The sequence below is a fragment of the Coccinella septempunctata genome, chromosome X, assembly GCF_907165205.1.
Source record: "Coccinella septempunctata chromosome X, icCocSept1.1, whole genome shotgun sequence".
Classification (NCBI taxonomy): Eukaryota; Metazoa; Arthropoda; class Insecta; order Coleoptera; family Coccinellidae; genus Coccinella; species Coccinella septempunctata.
In genome coordinates this window covers 5,188,403-5,211,217 of record NC_058198.1, presented here as the reverse complement: position 1 = coordinate 5,211,217, position 22,815 = coordinate 5,188,403, and the positions used below count along the sequence as shown (strand labels likewise).

The following is a 22,815-nucleotide window of genomic DNA, read 5'->3' as shown; positions in this document are numbered from 1 at the left end:
ATATCAGCGAATCGAATGATGCACAAAAAACGTGATATCATTTTTAGCGAATGTGTGTAACTTTTGATTACGAGTTGAATTGAAAATGCATATTTCACAACGACATTGATTATTCACGATATACCAGAGGAAAAACTGGAAAATTACCTCCAAAAGGATGGGAATTCTCAGCTTTAGCGCTCTTTGAAACTAGGATTTTGATATCATGCTCTACTAACAGATTACCGATACATTTTGAAGGGGGTGAGCCTAATAAAAACCTATCTTGAATTGATTTTGATTAAGAAGTTTTCATTTACGAGTCCAACTGAGTAGTTTGAGACTGTTTTCACTTCAAAAGTCGAAATTTACACACATAGAAAGTGTGAATGTTTGTCTGTAAATTGATAATTCGACGATGATTCCTTGTTGAAAAAAAGTGGGTCTTTTTTTTTGAGCTGCCCCTGCTTGAATACAGCCTCCAAAGATAACTCCTGGAAAGCAATTTGTTTCTTGAAAACCAAAAAACAGACAGAACTAAAATGAAGCAGACCTATGGGAGCGAGAAGGGAATAAAGAAAAATTTGACTATTTTTGACAAGGTTTCACCCCTTAAATTTTTTCGGAACTATTCACTTACACCCTCTTCATGAGCGTGTGAAAACAAGAACAAGAACTTCTTCAGGGAATACTTGAAAAATTCACTGGGAGAAAATGTTAAGATATTCATTGATAATTGTGCAAAGCTATCTCGGGCTTGAAAGCCAAAATACATAATTGGGGTACATCAGAAGGGGAACGTTGCACGAGGGTTAAAATATCCCTTAAAGAAGAAGAAAATGACGCATGTAAATCCCTCGTAATATACATATAACATTTTTAATTGCTGTAATGGGAACATACCCTTCCATTATCCATACCCTTTAGATATCCCAAATGGGCGATTAGTTTTGTTACCACGATCACGTAAGGAAAGATTAACGTACTGTTCGACGCGAGTTGAAGCGTTCGAATAAAAATTCATTAATTTCCTTCAAACTTCGGTAAATGGCCGCCAGTATCGATTATAATTATCCGTAGTAGTTTTATCATGAAGTGAGCATTCGGGGAAGGAAAACTTTTTTCGGCAGCATCCCGAAGATTAGGGAATAATCCGAGTTCCGTCATTGTTGCCCATACAGTTCCCCAATTGAAATTATTTAGGATTCCATCCAGGGATCCCGATATTTAAGAGAGCTCATTCGGAAAGGTGAGGGGAGGGGGCGATGGCACCGAAACTCCGACGAAGTTAACTCGTGATGAATGGCCTCTCCGAGTTTCTGAGTTGGATTTCCTAAGATTACAATAACAATGATATGGCCATAAATCTAGTTCGAGTGTCATTCGAAAATTCCGTTCAGAAATTAATGGAAAACGTAATAATCCAGAGTCAATCCTTGTCGGGAGCTTATCAATATGAAACAGTGGCTGGGACCTTTCCCGCCGTTATAATTCATACACATAACAATGGCTCCCAAGGCACGGTCCTCTCGCTCCGTGTAAAAAGTACGTAGAGAATGGATATCGACCCCTATTTATCTTTAGAATTATAACTGCATATCATGTGGCGTTAGTCATCTACACGCGCAGGGTGGGATATTATCAAAAACATAATGTGTTTATTTGCTTCTTGTCGTCATCGACAAGGACCATATGCGAGAACGCTATCTCGGTGATATATTCGAAAAGTTTACAGACAATTTGCTGCCAACGATTGCTGAGGCACCCTTTGTATCTAATCGGAATGGATTCGTATCAACTGCGTAAACACAAAAAACCGAAAAGCGGTGAAATTTTCGACGATAAAAAATAAACAAGATAACGGAGAACCGAAGATGAACGCTTTTCCCACACATAACTCATGGATATCGACCCCCACACACTCGGAAAAAAGAAAAATGCAGAAACAAAATCACCGGAGTGTATAATCGACGTGTCCCAGGATTCGTACGATTCTGCACAAACGGAACAGAATTTTTGGGGGACCATTGAAAATTTGTCTCTAGTGAAACAACACTACAATAATATACAGGGCGTAAAGGAATCGTTGCAAAAAGTGTTGGATGATTTCTTGTCGAAAAATATTGGGGTCTAATAATTTTTTTTGAGCTGTCCCTGTTTAGATACAGACCCCTAAAGATGGCACTTGAACAGAAATTTTTATTTTTATATAGAGAATAATATGAAGTCGAAAAAAATGAAAAAATAGAAAAAAATTCAAAGGATCAGCCAGATATCGCACAAATTTAGCATTGTTCTTCAAAACGTTATTTTACATATGAGTATGTGTCGTTTTCACTATGACTGACTATACATTCCTGCAAAAATTGAGGGAATTTATATTTTTTCTGGGAATTTTTCGATGGGTGACTTGAAATTCGAAAGAATTCTATCAATGAACGAGTGTTTACCATTCCTCAGAAGCGAAAATCTTCTTTCTCAGAGTGGAAGTTGTAGAATATGGGACTGGCGGATATCTGAATAATATAAAAATTCCCCAATAGAAGCGATAACCAACTTTCCAACAAAAAAGAGCCCGCATAGAAAATTCTGATTGAAAGGACGAATACGAATCGAATCAAAAAGTTACACGAAACTCCTGCCGGTTTATAAATAAATGTGATGCTATATGAGAACGGTTCAACTCGGTTCTCATTCTGAAAACATCTTTTATAAATATTGTTATTTGGCAATATATCAAAGGGAATTGTTGAATCATAAAGTTATCGGGATCGAGGGAGGAACAGACAGAGAGAGAACGACATTATGGAGTTCTGTTGGTTTAATAAAGGAAACTTTGGAGAAAAGTTCTGCATTTACGGAAAGACATTTTCAAGCTTTCCAGGATGTACATACGATTACGTCTCAGGGTAAAAACGTGGACTTTTCGTTCCCACCTTGACGAGAAAATGTCAGCTGTTCCGATGAAAAATGCACCTATAGAATCATTCAATTTCGGAAATCGAGCACGTTTTTCTGCGGGACCTCGTTCGTCACAGTTCATAATCGATAAATTTCATCCCGGAGACTTATGACAAGGGTTGAAAATTCGTCAAGATGATTAATATTTGATGGTTCGAGCTTCACTGTGTGGGCTCGCACCCTCGATAATAAAACGCCAGCTATAAATTCCGCAGCATTATTCGATACACAGTTTATATATAAACTATACGTCTCTTGGTGAAAATTGATTGTAAGTACAAATATTTGTCGACGGGGAACTCGTCATTTTTTACCCACTTCATCTTCTCCTGAAGTGTGATACCGTATGAATGAATCATACTCGTAAATACACAAGGAATAAGTGGATTATTTCATTCGTTCGTGTATCCATGTCCATGTATCTTTTCATCTAGTGATAAGTCCCAAACAAATTGATAGAATTTGTGATGGAACATCCGTTAATGAACAAATGTAACGATTTATCTGACTAGCGCTGTTGTAGTAGATGGAATTGTATCAAGAATAACAATACGAGCGTAGCGATAAGTCGAATAGAATTGCGGAGGTAACTGACAAATTTACATTAGCATAATTTGAAGGAACGATTCATTTAGCGCTGAGATTTGCTTGGATTCTAGCATATCCAATGCCGAATTATATATTTCAGACCTAACAATATGAAAACCATTCACTCATATTTGCTCAATTACATCCCTTCCGATTATGACAGTATTGTAATACCGACACGCCTATGAATATCTAGGAAAAGATGTTGTTTTGAATCCCGACATTAAATTTGAAAAAATCCAGCATTCTTTTCGTGGGTTCTCGAACAAGAATTCGATGAAATGGCGATTTCTCGCAATAGAAAACCTCCTTCCTAGAAATAAAGGGAGAATACTCGAATACTACGTCAAATTTCAAACCTAAGGTTAACGAACATATGCCGTTCGTCAGATCGATTAAATTTCGGGTTAAGTTGGCCTTTCTCGGCTCCTAGTTAAACCGTTCGCGTCGCAAAGAGAACAAAGTTAATACAGCTTATGATTTCTTTTGTAACGTGAAAAGGAAAAGGCACGACGGAAATGAGATATAACCTGGACTTCGGGAACGTTCAGCGGTAGATAGTGGAAGATTTTCGGCGACAAAATAGCAGCAGATTCAATTATTCTGAAGAAAAATTGGGTCCTTCATTACATTTCAGCATTAATTAGTTTTCCGATGAAATACCGAGAAATACGAAAGCTTAATTCTTTTCCAAATACTTACACTTACAAGTGACCAATTTGTAGACTTTGAATTAGTAACTACGAAGCCAAATTACCTGAAACAGAAGAAAAAATATTGGTTTTTATGAAGAGTATGGCATCATCATATAAATATAATTAACTGAAATAGCTGAAGATAAAAATCTAAGTTGTCCAAATTCATTAGTTCCCATTGTATTCGAAATTCTCTTCATGAATAAGACATAACGATTCAAATGGAAACTTTATCCAAGAATTCCTTAAAAGCCCTTTGAATTATGCCAAGAATATTAACGAATTTGAAGTTGTTGAAACAAATTTCCAAAAACTTACTTCAAAGAAACATATTTCAAAATCGCATTGAACTGTGTAATCTCAAAGTAATAACCGGCTTGTAACGAGAGAAGTTGAAAAGTATCCTAAATTTGCTATATGCCATTCTTTCCTCTAGAGTTTTTATGGAGCGAAACTAAATGTCTAACGAAATTGTATTCCTTATAAATCCACCTTTTCAGTTCATGCTGGGCGAGAATAACTGACAAATAACACACTTGAAGAAACCTTATCGTGTAGGCTATCTACTCTGGTGGTAGGCTAACAAAATAGTGTGAAGGCTGTATTTGATTATGATTGAGAGCTCTTATCGATGTCTGTATGATAAGTATAACATTAAATAGAACAGTTTTCTTCAGGTAAATCCGATTCCGATCGGTTCAGAAACAGAAAATTAATACAAATAATACTATCTCCAATATAAATTCTTGTTCGTTTTGATATGAAATGTTTCAATTCTCATTAAAAATGTTCCAATTTTGATTTGAAATGTTTCAATTTTGATTTGAAATGTGGGTTATAAACAATGATTCATTCGTCAGGTGGTGGTTTCTTTTAAATGTGGCTGAGGAATATGTTAACTAGGATACATCCTCGATCCTTCACCGTTATTTTCAGAGTGAATGATACAAACATGCCGAGAATAGGGACATAAATCCTAATATTGTCCGCGCCACAATTTTTGAATTTATTCCCTCCGTCTCTTGCGAGCCGGAAGGAAGATTCATCTCATCTAATTCTTTCGATCTGAGACGTCGTTATCGACGCTGTAAGAAAGCGCCTCGAAATTTGATTAGGTTTTAAACATGGCAGTTTTACGACTACACTTGTACAAGTCGAGAGAGGAGATGAGTTATATGGGGACAGAGTTTTTCTCGGGAAATTGAATGAATCCTTCCTTAATCTTGAGAGAGTTCCGCAACAATATTTCAGATAGGATGTCGATGCCAGTGCAAGTAACACTCTATATGTATAGTGTGAATTTCGATACTCTTAATCCATCGATTATCCTCATCTTTCGCACTTTTTCCACGTTCAGATTCCAAATTTCGCGTTTTTGCATCTACCGCGTTCACAGGAAACTTTTTGATTGCCTATTTCCCCGCCGATTTAGCAGGAAATTGTGTTCCTGTTGTTTCCGTAGAATAGCGCCGTCTTCAAAATTGGATTTGAAGGTACGAGGTGTTCTCATCCATTTCTGGCGGAATTTAGGGACTCGCTAATTGTTAACTGGAGTGGTGCTCATATTCGTATTCTGATGAATACAAATCATGGGTGTATTTCCTTTGATCAAAACAAGGAAGGCACTATAAAGTAGTAAAGGCAGTAATATATAGTTGCTGGATGTCGAAAGCAATTTGGTAGGACTTGTAGGATAGCTCCTAGAAATAAAGATTTTGAAAAAACCGATGCACCCATATGTCTTTACAGCAATTGTCATGTTATGATCGGCAGAGTAATATTTTTCAGTTTCGTTTGAATTGTTATTACTTATTTCATATTTACGTTCGAAATTTGATTGGACATTAAGAGAGAAAAATCATGATGACTTTTCCATTCCAGCTAATCGCTAGTTAGTCATCGAAGGCAGCTTCTGGCGACTTGATTTGCAATAACCGTTAAGAGAATTATTATACTCGTGCTGCCAGGGGATATGAATCTTATCACTGAGAGCAGGAAACCGTTAATGGGGATATTCCAATATATTGCATATTCTAGGGGTGCGAGGAACGTGCGCTTTATGAACATTTCTATCATTTGGGGAGAATGTACAACATATGTATCAAATTTGGGGTTAACTTCACACCCACAACTTCCACTCAGTTCGACATTATTTATGTATCCAAGGGACTATTAGAGCAATTTTATCTTCCACCAAGTCTTATTATTTCACCCAGAAATAATAAGTATGATTGATAGTCCGAGCAGCTGCCTAATAGACCCTCTCTGCTCAAATATTTGAGCGGAATGGTGGAGCAGTATCTCGTTTCTGTCACTTTTCGGATATCCCATCTAGTATCTCGATAGTTTGAGGTTTAAACATATCCTACAGATACACCAGGGTGTCAGTTCTCCTCGCACGATTATTTTCACCACTGTATTATCGTCAATCGTTGGATAAAAATTCCATAATATGAATGAATTCATAGATTTCTTTTCGCTTCTTCCAACGTCCATTCCAAATATATCGAACCAAAACATAGACACACACATCCGGTGAAGATTGTTGTGTTTTCACATACAACGGTTTAGTTAGATGCCTTTTCGATGTCGAACAGAACTGAACAAATAGAGGCGGGGGATGCTGGTAAACGTCTTGGGATGGAACCGTACACGATTATTATTTATCATGAAAAGTAAATAGGACGAATACAAATATGTGTCGAGATTTGAAAATGGAGATGACACAAATAGACGATCAGTTAGCGTGGCGGAGCATCGGAATAGGGTGATCATTATAGATATCAGGTATGAATTCGAGGGATGAGTGGATAACCAAACAAACATCTTACTGGAGAAGGCTTTCGATTAGCCTTGATGAAGGATAGAAGCTTCAAAATTATTGCATCTTCTGATATGTAAATTTCAACACTTAGTTCGAGTATTAGGAATGTATATTGGTATGATTTCATCGATATCAAACTCCGAAATGATTCCCCAAAAATTCAAAGGAAAAACGAACTTCCGAACAGGGTTTGTAGGACGTGAAAAAGCGGGCAGAAATAAAAGCTACAAGGATGTTCCCCCAAAGCATTCACCGAATAAACGCGTTAAAACAATAAAAACATATTGTTATTACCGAGGCCGCATTACCACCATGAATTGTTTCGAAGTATCAAATCCAGCACACCCGACTTGGAGCGGATACCTCGACGTGGAAATTCTGGAACTCTTTGTATCCATATTGATTTTTGATGGCGCTAACAAAAGGGGGGAAAAGCACTTAACTTCCTGGGTTCAGGTGCAGAATTTAATTTCTGGATTAATTTCGTGCTCTATGCGAGAAACCTACTTTATTAATGCAAAATTCTGAGTCATCGTTTCAGAAAATAGTGCAATTAATAGTTATACTAGGTTCGCACCGAGCCAGTTGCGAAGAAACGGAAATGAAAATCATGAAGGAAAGAAGCAAATTTTGGAGAGATCTAATACAATGATATTTTTTGTTTGAGCGTATCGCTTAGCTTCTACCAAAACATGTGGTTATCTTTCAAATTTGATGAAACTGTCCAGTAACTGTTAATGATTTTATGAGACAATTGGCTATATATTGAGGAGATATAGCAGATTCTTGGTAAGATTCAGACACTTCTTAGATCTTGCAGTGTTAATAAAGTACGGAACTTTTTGAATGATCCATCTTTGGAAGATTCATCTGGAGCGATTGTCTTTCGGTTTTTTCCTTCTCTTGAAACTCTTTCTTGAAGGTACATTTTCCTATAAAAACAACAGGAAGGTTCTGGTCCAATGAAAGGAGTTTAAGCTCTTTTCCTGGCAAGTGTATTGGCCTCTCCATTTTCTTTGATTTCTGAGTGGCAAAGCACCCAAACTAAACAGACCTTGCTATTCTTGCTTATTCTGCACTTCCTTCGGCACTCCCATATCATCTTGGAATCGATGACGTGCGAGTTAAATGCATAAGTGCATAATTTTATAATTGAAATTCTGTAAGGTGCTTGTTGATATAAAATAGGTATATCTTTATAATTGTAATATGAGCTATATATTTGAAAGAAAACTTCTCTGAAACTTATTCTTATTTTAAAGGGGGAATAAAATCATTTTTCAATAGAAACCTTAAAAATTCCAAGTCGACTACGAACTTACTTAACACACGTAACTTTTAATCTTATTAAGTTGAACTGTTTTATGTGCGTGAGCTTCAATTCGGTTTACTGGACTTTTATCGTATAAATAGCAATAATTGTACTTTATTTTCCTCTGGAAATGAATTCCCGATTGAATCAAGCGATTTATTTTGGACGAAGAAGAAAATTTCATCGCCGCCTAGTTTATTGATATTCGTCGTGTAACCGACGAAATATGAAGCTCAAAAGAATCGGACGCATCGCAGAAAATGGCCATTACGAGGCGACTCGTCTCCAACAGGAGTTAGGAGGGACGTGATGGATCGCATTTTTAACCGTTTCACTAGACTTATTTCGCATTCCGTTTGTGGGAGATTAACGTTTTCGGCGATTTATCGTGCTCTTTAAAATGTTTCAAAGTACGAAGTGCGACCAATGAAAACGGCATTCCCGATAATTTATTCATGGTATAATCGTTAGTTTCCTTCAAGCATAATCCACCAATTCGTCGCATATGCATTGATAATTTTCAGTCGGGCAAGAGTGCATGTTTTTGCGAGGCCAGGATTAGCATACCTGAACGCATTTCTCAAATAAATCTCATTTCTCATTATGCCGACAATCTCAGTTCGTGCGATCCATGCAACTCGAAAATACGGAATGATATATATTCAGCTATTTGCGTGGACCATATCTGCGGAATTTTCGATTGGGGCTCTTCAACAAGTAGATACATTTTATTGACAAACGTACGAGGTGTCAGGTACTGCAAATTATCACTTTGCTGAAGTAACAGTTGTTTAAAGGGGTGGAAATACCACTGAAACAAACAGTAGGCGAATGACCTGACCACCTGGCATTTTGCAATATCTTCAGCACAATTTTCTTGTACCCAACCTAGGGTCAAATCATTCCGAATTTTGGCCAAATAATAGCAGGTTCCGAGGAGTCTTCATGAAGGAGCCCTATAGGGTGTTTCTGTAAAATATATTGAGGTTGAATGAGGACACCCTGCGAATTGAGTCGATTTTTTTGGTCGGTTAATCGAATCCGGACAGTTCGATCTCCGAACAGAAAAACAACAAACCGAAATGAACTAACCACACGAACTTGATCTTCGTGGATGGTTGAGGAGTGAAAGTTTGGCGACCTTCAGGCAACGAAACCGGTCCTGATAGCGTATTTTGCCTGAGTTTGGTGATAGGTTTCGCGCGACAGACCGGTGTTATATACCTATATTTTTTGCCGCGTCCGAGACGAACGCCTGTAATTAGAGTGCCATTAATTTTCTTCAGCACCGAGACTCTATTTATTGCGGCCACCACATGTAATAACGCGTCGAGTGTGTCACGATGGGGCGGGTAAGGGGGAGCAATAAAGATTATCGAAAAATTCCGGGCATCGTATCCACATTATTCACGCCGCGGAGCCGGGAAAAATTAAGTCTTAAATTGCGTATTGAAACGCTGCAATCAATATGGAAATAGAAACACCAGCGTAATAATGCCTCTTTACATGACTAATCCCCCACAGTCCTAGGCCAGTTTGAGCGGGAACCCGAAATGGCCTTCGTTAAGCCCTAGGGAAGTCGACTCGTAATGGATACACCGTATATTCCCCAATTCGAATTATAATTGTGTGCAAATGCAAACTTCGCCGTTTATTTCGAATTACGGATAATAATTCTCGACAAATATTTCCCCAACTCCACTTCTTCTCTCTGGGTGACAGCTTCGAGACAACGAACAAAAAATGCTGCGGATTTCACAAATTGGTTCATTATTTTCGAGGTACCTTCTTCAAAATAGTGTCTTTCGTGTCACCCAAAAAGTTGTACGAACGAACGAAGAAGTTTAACTGATATTTCCAAAAAAATCACGAACGCTCTCTTCTATAGAAACAAGTGAGGTGAGCAAAAAATGATCATTACTATGTATTACATTTTTTAAACTCTTTATCTCATACTGAAAGCGAAGATGATTTTTTTTTAACTTCAACAACCCCTCGATTTGAAAAAGTAAGTAAAACTCAGCATCCCCAATAATTGAGTACATATTTGGAAAATTTGTGATGAATCGCATCGATGTTTTGTAATTTAAGGCAAACATTTGCATGCTGAATGGAAATTCGTGGAATTTTAACATCGATTTTCTTCCTTCACCTGGCAGCAGACGTCCAATTAAAACTTTGAATTAACAACAGAATTGGAATCCTCTGTATATCTTTATAGAATGAATTTCAAATCAAAATTGGAAGGAAAAATTCAAATTTCCATCAATGCTCATGACATTATTTTGGCAATACATCATATATTTTCAGTTTCACAAGTCTACACGTTCGAAAAATAGATTATTCATTCCCAAATTCCGAAGACTAGATATTAGCCGATCGAAATGCCAGATGATACTAGATTTTGTACCGAATTTCATCAAGTTATCTCTAGTAGTTCCCGAGAAAAGTTACATTTTCCAAATGTGCATGTTTGGAGAACAAAATCTGTGAAAATTTGAGGGAGTTCATAATTTTTTTTTGCTCGACCTAATGTGAAAATTATTCGAAATTATGTTCATGTTTAAATTTCAATTTTTCAAGGGGGTCAACAACATGGCGTTCACACAAACATGTTTTCGAGAAATATACCAAACTGAAATACATTTTGTTCATAAAATAAAACTTAATGACTTTTCGGGAACAAAATAAGGCCCTCATAACAGATTGAACGTGTACGAAACCTTTTGGAATAATGAATAATGATAAACCTTCATTAATGAAAGGCCATCAGAAGCAGACCAACACAACAAAGACAAATGAGACATAAAGCGGGAATAAATGATAATACGCCTTTTCACATTTAGCCCAAGATATACTGGTGCTCTGCCTCTGTAGACCAGAAGGAATTCCAAAATTGTCTTTCATCGACAAACAATTACATTCAGCAGCGGCACGGTATGATTTACTTTTTCCGTATAATTGAAGTTTAATTATGACTAATGGCATTTGACAGTTTACGAGTTCAGATCCATTACTCTTATTTTGAAATACATGACAATCGGTTAGCTTTTGGAAGCGCGATTCCGAATAAAAGTGTTCAAAGTGGAACAAACCACAACATGAAAAATTCAATAATTGATTGATAATTATTTTGTTCGGTTTTCCGACGGAACCTACAGAAAAAATGATTTAAAGTACACAGGATGGAATTAAATATCGATAATAATTATTATCCACAACAAAGCAAACGATGAGTATATAAACGAAGTGGAAAAAACTCGAGTGAATAAACTTTCCCAGCATGAATTAGAGAGAAATCATTTAGAACGGTTTAGGGGCCGGCCTGTTGGCAATTGAATCATTGTGGAGTAACCCTAGATTAACCCAATTAACTGAAGTTGGATTTCAACATCTTCGCTACTAAGTCGCTAAGTTTCAATTAGATATTTCGGGTCTCAAACCATCATATATCAGTTTTATTGGACCAAAATTAATATTGGGAATTTCGCAGAATAAGTGGGATTATCCTATGGATGTAATTCGGCTATTCACCGAGCCGAACTCGGTGATAATTTCCGATAGAATTGAATTGGGTGTTCGGCGAAATCGAAAGGGGTTTGCATCAACTGAATTTGAGGCCTGGTGAAAGAAAGAAAACTCGCCTTATCTAAATTATCGAATAACTTCTCATAAAACTCGAGCAAAAAAAATTAGAACTCTCAAGTTGTACGTGAAGATGCCACGAACCTAACGATATTCAAAATAATAATAAATAGTGACTCGATCGCTTAGAAATTTCGCTGCAAACGTCGAAAATTCCCAATCATTGAACCGGTAACAGACTGCAATTTTATGCCTACCAATCAAAAAAGAATCAGCTTCACGTAGCTCGAAAAGGGTTATTCCAGAAGGGAATTCACGATCCATTTCCACAGCCCTAAACATCGCCCAACCATTCCGCTCATCGATTGCCAATACCATGAGAATATGTTAGTCCGTTGAAAGAATGCAAGGGTTGGCATGAGCTATTCGGAAGAGACGTCTGAGGCATCTTCGTGTTTCGCACAGTATCTCTGAGTGAATTGTAATTCGTTTTCGAGTCAATTGAGGCATTCAGCGGAAACTCGAGGCTTATACAATCAGCTGAAAGCCCCTTTACAGCCTTTGCTTCAAGATCGAAGTACCGATATTCCTTACCAAAGGTTAAGCTTCATTCCGATGGAATGATCTGACTGAATCAGAGTTGATACTCCACCATGTTCAGAATAAATTTGGCAGTAAACTGGGGAAATAAAATTTGTTCGGTGGAATTGGAAGAGTATAATGGCCTCAAACCAATTTAGTAGTTTGTTTAATTACTTCCCAATGCACGCGAATTTTCAGAGAGAAGCCCGATAGAAATACTCATATTTGTTCTTTAGAAAATCATTTTTTGAATCTCTATTTATCATAGCTGATAAGTGCGTGCAAGTGTTGAAGAAAATTTCCTAGGACCTTTTTTTCAAACAAGAGAATGTTGCGATTTAGGAGATTCAGACTAATTCTAGTTCCTACTGCTCTGAGGGCATAATTTCAAATTATTCTATAGCTCAAATTGAGACAAAAATCAAAAGCTCCCATGATGAGGACGATATATCTTCGTCGAATGATGACCGAAAAATAAAAAAGGAGTTAATCAATTATTCTGATAATATAAATGACTCATCTTTCCCATTTAGCATATTTACCTCAGGACACAGTTTCTGGATCAGTAGTTTGTTTTCATACCTGGAACAAAGAAAAACATGTTTTTACTTTTATTTATTTCAACAATTCTTATGCTTTGAAGTGTAGGATATATTAGAAAAAAAGAGATGGAATTTCAAAGACCTGCACCAATTTTGATGCTGTCGAATACAGTTGAATCTGACAAAACTAGGGGGAGAAAGGAAAGTGATGTAGAAATTAACACCCTGTACATTTTAATATTTCGAAACTTTCTGAAACAACGAAATATACGACCGCAGCCGTTATCAGAGACACAAAGCCACCTCCACGGGGACTTTAAATATCACTTTCGTTTTAGAAACATACGAATTATGGCGTATAGAGGTGCAAGGACAGGTGGTTCTCATATTCTCATATTCCCCAGAGGATGGCATAACAAAGCACCACTTCGGGCCCGTCTATGACGACGCTGCTCAGCGCTAGGAAGGAATAAATCAATTCTTTTATCTGAGCGATAGTCCAGAGTAGTCCTCGTAGGGATAAATTAAACTCTCACTTTATTACAGGTAGACCACCACGTATACTTTTCAACGGATATTTTTACCGAATGAAGAGGACAAAATAAATAATGCATGAAAGCTTAAATACTGCGATATTTCTCGAAACCAGCCAACTCCAAAATTCTGATGTATTCACGACTGAAAGATCATTGAAAAATTGAGAATGTATATATGCGAATCATTCCGAAATTAATCATCAATCCCGCAAAATTTTATGAGAAATTTTCATGAGAATGAGAACTACAACATACACTATAATTTATGAGCTTTAATCAAAACGAACCAAAAATCCGCTTGGTGTCTCATTTTGAGGGTGCAAAATTTAGGGAAAAATACATTTAAATTTAATTTTCAGAGTCGTTATAGAAATTTTCACTTTGCATAACGATGTAAAACAGTTGTTGTGCAAAGTCTCGGTTTTTTCAACCCCATCACTTCAACCCCGAAGCCAGTCTCGGAGAAATGACAAGCCGAAATTTCACGCTGTAAACTTCATCAGTTGAAAACGTTGAAACTTGATAATCGGTTTATCTGAAGTAGTAGGAAAAGAAAGCATTCAAACGGATTCCGTGAAATGATAGTTAAGCCACTCCATCACCGAGTTTGTTGTAATAAACGGAACGAAAAAACAATGCTTTTCAGCTCAACCGCGGACAAGTTGAAGAATCTTTCGGAAAAATCCGAGATTTTCTGTCGACGAAACAATGCGGATGGAAATGAATTCTGCTTATTATATTCCTCCACAATTCTATTCCAATTATCTCGGCAGTTTATTTCTGAAGTTTTCATTCGTCTAAAGGTAAGTAAAGTGAATGAAGAACGAAAATAAAGGCGAGCAATTTTATAGAACCGAGGAATTATACGTCCATGGTTCTGAATGAGATAAAGCAGAAATCTGAATAATCGTCTTTCGACAGAGTATGGTCCAAAAGCTGCAGGAAATATGGCGGCCGACATTTCCCTTACCTCATTTTCATTGGCTTCATCCTGTTTGAATGGACGCATTAAATCATACGAAAAGGAATTTCATCTTATTAGAGGCTTTATATTCGTCTTGTCGGAAATAATATAACGAGCCCGATAGGGTCCACTCTCGATCTCAACATACGGTTTATTACCCAATAATTCTGGTCATCGAACCTGCACGAGTGTCAAGAATTATAACAAAAAAATCTATTCCAACAAATTTCGATGTGAATTCACTCATATGGTACAGATGATTAAGTGCCATTGAAATTTCCTCGGATATCAGGGAATATACCAAAACCATTTCGGGAAATGGAAAATTCCTTTCTGCCGTAATCAAAAAGACAGTATCATAGAAAATTTCCGAGTTCTACCAAATCGAAGCTTCTTTTAGTTTCCCTCTTTCGATTCTTTTTCGAATCGACCACATTTACTGGGAGTATCAAACTGAAATTCACAAAATCTCATTTTGAAATATTGGATAATTTAATAGCCCATCCTGTAGGCATTTTTCTGGGACTTGGCCGACGTCTTTCACTAGAAAAATTCCATGCGACAATAGTGACAGCACTTTTTCGCTCGATTCGAGAAATCCTCAAGTTTCTAGAATTGGAATTGGACGTAGGACCTAAATGGACAAAGTTGGTTGAATTTTGGCAGTTTGGAAATTTCAAAACTTCCGGCCAAGAGTGAAACATTGTGAAATTTCTCGAAATTTGGTCAGGTTTGATAAAATTTTCCTTCAGAGAATATTCACGAAGTGACAAAACGTGATAGTTGCGTCTCAGAAAATTCCCGCACAATACTATCCGCTACTTTCTGTAGAACGAACATTTTCTGGTCACGTGATTATCTGTGTAATTACGATTTTCCCACTTCATTCGAGCGAGGCCGAAATAATAGGCATTATCTTCTCGGCTGTGTCTCCCCGGGAACCTGAACGTTCCATAAAATCAGTTATTTCGACCGTTGTAGGTTGTGTGGAACACTGAATTTATTCAGCACGCAATTCTTCGGAACGGCATTCGCCGTCGAGGACACTAAAATCGAAACTGAATTGCATAATGGCGAAGGCAGTAAAGGACCTTCCACACGCTCATCCAACCTCGGCCGCACGAAATCCCCCGGCCGGCGTGTACCGTCAGAGATTGCGGATGCTGAATTTACGATTCCGGACTTGACAGATATCAGAGAGACCTACTACGCGCGCTGACACAATTCAACTCATCTCGCACCCCTTTCAACCCCGAAGCGGGTAGTTTGGACGGGCGGGGTTGCCCCTCGATGATAACACGAATGTATGAACAGGGCGAGCCTGAACTGGGACCATAACCTATTGATCAATGCTGTTGGTACATTTCTAACCAGATCCTGCTCGTCGGGACTCCTTGCGACTGGTAGTCCGTATTTCCTCTCGCACTGCTTAACTTGGTCCAGAAGAGAGCACATCGTCTGATATGTGATCCCAATGTTACCAACGTTGTTCTTCAGATACTTCCATGGCCAACTTTGGAGTTGACCTCTATTAGACCAAGGATTGAATGACCAAACAGGTCATTACAATCTGTATATAGACAAGCTTCAGATATCTAGAACGTCTCGATACGACCGCACATTATACCTGGACATTCAGGCTTTGGAACTCTCTGCCACCTGCCGCTTTTCCGATGAGCTTCGACCTGAAGACCTTCGAGGATCATACTAATAATCTTCCTCTTCCTAACTTCCTACTTTCCATTGATCCATGATGCTTCCAGTATAAAGATCTGACGTGTGTGCATCGTTTTTGTCAAAAAACTATAGTAACTCAGCAACAAACATTTCATAAGACATACCCAACAGTTTCACCGGCATTCTAAACGTTTCACCATGCACCAGCACACAAAAATGTTCGAGGAACAACCGTAAACTTATTTCCAGCGAACAGTAACGAGACAATTTCCCGATTATTATCTAAGTGCAAACAGAACACGTATTCAGCTATGCAATATTATCTCAACAGGAAAACCCCACCTGATTCTCTTACAAAAAAAAAGCCGGAGATTCAATATAGCGGCGTCCCTCCACCAGATTAGACATGGCTGTAAATTAAACGTTTTGATTAAAAGGGGCTTAAATCAGTTTCGGAGCCCTAAGCCCGACCCTTGAGTAAATACGCCCTAAGCTAAGGTGCAATCAAATGACGAAATATTCACAATATAGCAAAGGAACATCTATCTATCTATATCATCTTCCAAGGCATCGTTCAAGCGTTGCGATTACCTTTTCACGCGGATGGCTATGCGGGAGGATTATGGTATTCATTTTGGAGAAGTAGACCCCGAAAAACCTCATCTCGTAATTTGAATGGGGGAGGCAACTTTCATCATTTTCTACCTGCCATAAAAACGACTCTACAGGGCGAATTTCCGACTTTTGCATAAATTTTAGCAGCAGGAAAATGTACTCGAATGGAAAACCAACATTTCGTGTTTCTCGTTCAAAGCATTTTTGGGCTGGATAGCAATGGCGGGGCATTCTGTCACCAGCTGATCTGGAATTTCATCCTCCTCTCCACAGAAACAGCATTTGTCAGTTTCTTCTAGGAAGGAACTTTTTGGGATGTTTCAGTCTTGGCAGATGGTCCAGACTAATCCTCTTCCAGTTTTTTCCTTCTCTTGAAACTCTTTCTTGTAGGTACATTTTCCTTACCACGAAAGGTTGCGGCTATGAAAGGAGTATGTGCTCCTTTACAGCCAAGTGTACTGGTCTCTTCATTTCGTTTGTTTTCTGATGGACTGGGAACCCAAACTAAACAGACCTTGTTGTAATGGGATTACTGTGGTCTTGGTTGGGTTAATGTTTAGCCCTACTGACAAGCAACACTGCTCAATAATTCTGAGGACCTTTCGCATTAAACCGCATAATTAGGTTACCTACTAAATGCTAGTTCTTCTGACATCAAATATTCGAAATGAAGAACCGAAATCGGATTACTTTTCCTCTTTGCTTCGGAATCTTCCTCTGGATATACTACACGAGAAAAAAAGTTACGTTGAAACATTCCATTTAAGACCTTTCCTGATATAGCGCCGTTACAATGCCCCACCTATCGAGCAAGTTTATATGGGACAGAAACAACGTACTCCCATTCCAGAACTCCCTCAGGACTCATTCAATACTGCAGGAGCCGTTCACAATATCATTCTAAGCTATAAAATTTCGATTGAGTATGTTCAGTGTGAAATCGAATGATGGGAACAGTCGTAAATGCTCTTACGAGTGTAAGATTCCAATTTGATTAGTATCGTAAAATTAAAACGTGTCAAATTTGTAATTCTAATTTCGCATTGTTATTTGTCGTGTATTACTGCAGTTTAAAATTGCAGTTAGTCCATTTTATTCACTACGATTCATTATATCTCAGGCTTTCATGTAAACGATTCTCTATCATTAAAATGCATTTATGCATCTGACGAAGCACATAAAATGGTAGTTCTTGTTGAGGCTCACCGAGTTTTATTGAATTTGCGCTAGAAAAACTGAGTTGTTGGCAATTAAGGCGAATAACCGATGAAGTTCATGAAGGATTAATGCGGCACAAGAAAATTAAACCTTTTCACTGATCGAACCGCCCAAAAATCTTTGTGGCGAGGGCTTCTATGTACAAAATAAGAACTTTTGGAGATAACCGGAATCTTTGTCCGTTGTCAGCTCGGCGTCGAAGGGAAATGAGTTTAAAGATGTAAACCTTAATCAAGAGCTGTCGATAGGTTGAAAATGTGTGTATGTTCGATTAAAAATATCAACCATAATCGTCGAAAGATTACCGTTCGAGGCCCAAAGGAAGGCATTCTCATGATCAGAATTTAGAAGGGAGAATCCAGAGAAGTTTGAGAGCTACTTAGGTATTCAGCCATTCATGTCGCGGCGGTATTCGAAAGAGTAAAAGTGTAATTGATGTCTGGGCGATTCGGAACTTATTTGAGCTAACACAAAATGAATCCTCGACCTCAGGAAGAACTTCAGCGAGCACTTGCGCTCTCGCCGAATGGAGGAATCCGAGAAGATGCACCGATATTATCTTGTTTATCACCTTCCGCCGCTTCAAAAAAAGCGGAGGAAGTTCCATAACTGACTCAGTTTATTCGAAAACTTTTCGGCTAATAGAACAAGTTTCGAATATAATTTCCAACGGAATAGGGGTAAGATTCGCGTCACTCGTAAAGCCGGTCGTAAACAGAATCATCCGGATGAATATATATCTTGTTTTGGGGGGAGCGATTAATATATCCCCCGATATAAATGTCCATTTCGTTTCCAATCTCCAACTTTTTCCGAGACAATTCGGGACAAAGGTTATTTCTTCGGATGCCTTAACCAGTCCCCAAGAGCTCGAATTATGGAGATGATACACTGTTCTATCCCCGCTTTATCGCTTTTAGATTTCGAATAGAGCGAAAACTTCCAAGATTCTCCCTTCGATAAGCTGCATTCGAAATTAAACCTTTCGCCATTAAGCATTCGTCAGTTCATTCATAAAAAGGTTTTCGATACTAGTTAATCCTATCGCTAGATTAGATTGGTAATAAATAAATGATTTAAATGGTGTATCCTGAGTATAATTCTTTTTTCTGGTGCTAAATCAAAACTAAATTCCTGTATATGCAAGAGAAAATTAGTGAACCAAGGAAATTGTAAAAAACTTTTTGATTTCAAGTTAGTTGGAATTCTTAGAGGGCGAATTTTTATTTACGATACCGCATGTTCAATCTGCAGGGCAAGATAGAAAATACGCCGTCGATTCGATGGCAATCTTGTCAAAATTCGTTCTTATAATTTGAGGAAACATAAAGCAAATTTTTTATTGCTCTTTTAATGCTACTATTCGCATGCAGCGAAATCGTTAACCCGGCGATATCTCATTTCTAAATTAGCTCGAACCAGGAAAAATATCGATCGCCACTGAAAATAGCACAATTATGAATAAATTCGCGGCATGGTTTGTTCGACAGCTAAAAATTGCAATCGGGGCGAACAATGAAACTTTTGGTGTATGGCATGGGATTAAAAATTCCCTCTTGTTTTTCACACGATGAATATTTTGTCGGCCATTCGATAAGTCGATGGGAGGGTGAAGATTTGAGTAAACAATTGAATTCAGGTTAATTACTTCCTCATCGGATACAAGGAAACATCTAGGCCTTAGACGTAAGTATGCAAAAAAAGAACTTTGACTGATTGTTTTCATTCAGGTTAATAAAAAACATTATAGCCATCCAAAACCATTCTCGAGTTTCTTATTATTCAGTTATGATGGAAAAAATATCGAGATATATTCAAATTGTTACCATCAACATCAATAGGCTAGAATTAACACCAGCTTCTTCTCCTTTCCTGCAGCGTATTACCGAAAGAATACAGTACATATTTCAGGAAGTGGGTTCCTTTCGATTTGCTCTCCTGGGCATAAAGCCCCCCTTCAAACCTAAATCGGCCACCGCCCTCCTTTCCAGCGATATTACTCTCGATGGTTAAGAGCCTATAGAAAGAAATCCAGGGATCCAGAATGAGAATGAATTATCCGGATTTTCCTGGTGTAACGAGTTACAGAACGATCTGGCTGGTATCCCTGGCGAGATTGGAATCGGAATTGATTCAATTCTACATCAGACCTGGATCAGATTCCTTATAAATAATCCGGCCGGTTGGAATCAGTCCCAGTTAGCACATGGACACCCTAAGATAGACGGATAGTTTCTGATCTGCGACCACCCGTGAACGAATGCGGCATTGCATTAGATTCTATTTCTGGATCAGCAGACACGAAAGACACTGCGCGACATTTAATGGCCGAGAACATCATTTGATTCATAAATGTGAAATATGTTATTTAGGAACGGCCACGAGAACACTTCTGAATTCATGTCAAAACAATAAAATGGAAGGAGTAACGCGCTAGAAATCGTTATTCATCACCATTAAAGATTTGTAACGCGTGGATAATGCTCTGAACCTCGAAGTATCCTCTTTTAAGTTGAAATACGAAACGGAATACTGAACTCAACCAGAACCAGTTACATTTTGATATGAAGCAAAACCAGAGAAATGAAATTATTCATCTAATAGTTTCTGAAAAGCAAAGCTCATGTTTAATTTGACCTGAACGGACTAACTAATCTGGCATCTGAAATAGCGTTCTTGAATGCGAGTAAGATATCTGATTTCGGAAACATCAAGGATAGCAGCATAGCAGGTTTGCTCCTACATACATCAGTATCATCCTGAATTCATTCAGAACCGAATCCATTCGACATATCAGTTCAGAACTGATTCTGATCGAACCAGTCAGGAACCAGTTAAAACTTTGTTGCAAAGTCAATCCGTTCAGTTCAGAACTAGTTGGCATGATTGAATAGAACCTCTTAATGTGGCATCTTTTGGATATTGGAATTGTTGATTTCGAAAGTCTCTTTCCGAGTATAATAAGGATTTTCCATTCCGAAGGTCGGATGGTAAAATTTCGCATTCGGTATATCGAAAATCGTCCATCGCGATACCGTCTTTGTTCCAGCCATTGTTTATTTCCCCGTCGATTGTTCTTGAGAGGGTGCACCATTACAATTCTATCGCAACCCTATTTGGGAGATGAATTGGGCCTGTTCGGAAAATGAATGAAAAAGCGTTCGGGGGAAGATCTGACTAGCCGGGCCAGGTGAGTGACAATGCAAGACAGCTAGACGTTTTCCATTAATAAATGAAGAACGAGAGGCACGCCAAGGAAATCAAAACAAAGGAGGGGGGAGGGGTGGCGAAAACGCATTATCATTTCGTCTTCGATGTCACTAATAAGAGGATATGATGTAGAGGGCTCTTTGGAAAATTGAATCGCCAAGTTTCATTGCACGAACGAAATAGAAAACTGCACCGTGTCATCCTGTTAAAACAGTGATATTCGATGGAATCTCCACAGTAAAATATTCTGACATACCTACAAGTAAAAACCAGAAATATATTGGTACGAAAGGAAAATAATTCAATCCATAATTTCACATCTCCTGAAAGATTTAACATCAACGAAATCAGTATATGATTGAGGTTTTTTTCAAATGGCTCCAGGCTCCAAACCGTGAGATTTCAAGCAAAAAAGCAACCACTACAGCGATCTGCATCAGGGTATTGCTACACTACCCCCTGCACAGAATCATAGAGTTCTAGTCGAACGATATCAAAAAGTAAAACCATTCCAGAAGTTCCTTTCGAACTGTGGCAGAATGTTGGAACAAAACTCAGAAACTGTATAATCTGAAACAACGTGGTGTATATCAAAATACAGCATCTCATCCTGCGACATTCACGTGCAGAGGAGCGTCAGTCAACTTGTGTTCTTTTTCGCGTTGATGATGATTAAGTGAAGCTAATTTTCTCTTCCTGTATATATTCCTAGTTGCAATTTCAGCTTAGTTCACCCTTGGCTTTGAAGTTGTTACATCCTTTGCCTGAACAGCCCTGTTTCCGTCTAATTAGTAACAGTTGCAAACACAAAACAAAGATAACACTATTCAACAAGGGTTCTCCCACCTAAGAGATTTATATTTTTTTTGTTAGGTATCCCTCACCTTATTACAAAAATAATAGTACTTACGTTTGTTTAGCTCCCGTTATCAAAATAAAAGACATGCGTGAATTGTACATGTTCGCACTTCTGTACCCTACGATACTTTATAAAATAAACAAACTATTGAAACAAGTTCAGTTTCTGACAGAATGGAATGACTTTGAAAAAGAAGCCTGGTTGTCCTTTGTAGAAGTGACCAAAAATTTTCTTGGCAATCACAAATCTCCGCAATATGTAAATATCGTCAAAACGATGTTAAAGGATCATCAAAAAATGGGATGCAATAAACAAACTATTGAAACAAGTTCAGTTTCTGACAGCATGGAATGACTTTGAAAAAGAAGCCTGGTTGTCCTTTGTAGAAGTGACCAAAAATTTTCTTGGCAATCACAAATCTCCGCAATATGTAAATATCGTCAAAACGATGTTACAGGCTCATCAAAAAATGGGATGCAACATGTCCTTAAAGCCCGTTGGCAACAGCCGAGAATTCTCTGGAGAATTCTCTACAAAATTCTCGCAAGAAAACGGCAGTGATTATTTTGTATGAAACTGAACAGAGAATTCTACCGAAGGTGCGTATGCAACGGTATATAATTCACGGCGCATGAATTTTCGAGCAAATTCTCTAGAGAATTCTCGAC

General features: G+C 38.0%; 1 protein-coding gene across 15 annotated transcripts in view; it reads right to left on the bottom strand.

Moving 5' to 3' along the window:
- The window catches only part of LOC123322257 (latrophilin Cirl), a 137,692-nt gene that overhangs the window by 73,558 nt on the left and 41,319 nt on the right, over positions 1–22,815 (bottom strand). For 2 of the 15 annotated variants that reach the window (XM_044910175.1, XM_044910184.1), the window contains exons 3-4: positions 13,069–13,108; positions 4,231–4,285 (exon numbers count right to left, since the gene is read on the bottom strand). The exons of 10 other annotated variants lie outside the window; for them this stretch is intronic. The gene's annotated coding sequence lies outside the window, so the exon portion shown is untranslated. Of the gene's footprint in view, positions 1–4,230; positions 4,286–13,068; positions 13,109–16,409; positions 16,461–22,815 lie in introns of those variants that run through there. 3 more of the 15 variants (XM_044910177.1, XM_044910185.1, XM_044910180.1) reach the window with 2 other exon arrangements.